The sequence below is a fragment of the Sitodiplosis mosellana genome, unplaced genomic scaffold (assembly GCF_009176505.1).
Source record: "Sitodiplosis mosellana isolate CC-2019 unplaced genomic scaffold, AAFC_SMos_1.0 Smas_scaffold_6226, whole genome shotgun sequence".
In the NCBI taxonomy this organism is placed as follows: Eukaryota; Metazoa; Arthropoda; class Insecta; order Diptera; family Cecidomyiidae; genus Sitodiplosis; species Sitodiplosis mosellana.
In genome coordinates this window covers 9337926-9338618 of record NW_022601467.1, presented here as the reverse complement: position 1 = coordinate 9338618, position 693 = coordinate 9337926, and positions in this window count along the sequence as shown.

The window sequence follows — 693 nt, the reverse complement described above, 5'->3', positions numbered from 1 at the left end:
GTCCAACAATGTCACAACATTCAATATCTTTCTTTTCTCGTGAAAAAGCAAAAAAATGGCAGAAAACAATTTAAATTCCCCCCAATTTTTCATAAATTTTGTCGATGTTACATCGGACGGATATTTATCGAAAAAAAGGTGGATTCATCTCGAAACAGCATTCCATTAATTGGCGGATAAATTCGATCGGCTAGAATAATATGATATTATCAAATGAAAATATTGAAAAATGGAAAAGATGTGTATTCTTACTAGACTTGGAAATGTTCATACGCAAAAGTGCCCCTTGCCTATGCCAATTTTAATTTCAATATTTTTTTTATATTATATCGTATTATTCTAGCCGATTAAAATCGTATGTTATTAGTTGTTGTTTCAACTCAACGATTTATCTCCAATCCAAAACTGTAAACAAGGCTTATGCTCAAGACAAGTGCTGTTTTTTTGCTCAGGATAAATTTTCGAAATTTTCCCAATGGAAGCAAAAGGATTTTTGGTCGGTATGGCTCGCTAGGCCACACCAAATTGGGCCATTTGCCACCATTTATCCGGGTCGATAGTCCCCATAGGTAGGAAAAATTGACTCTCGTATGTGGAAGATTTATCCGCGGATAAATTTTCGAAATTTTCCCAATGGGGCCGAAATGATTTTTGGTCGGTGCGGCTCGCTAGGCCGCACCAAATTAGGCCATT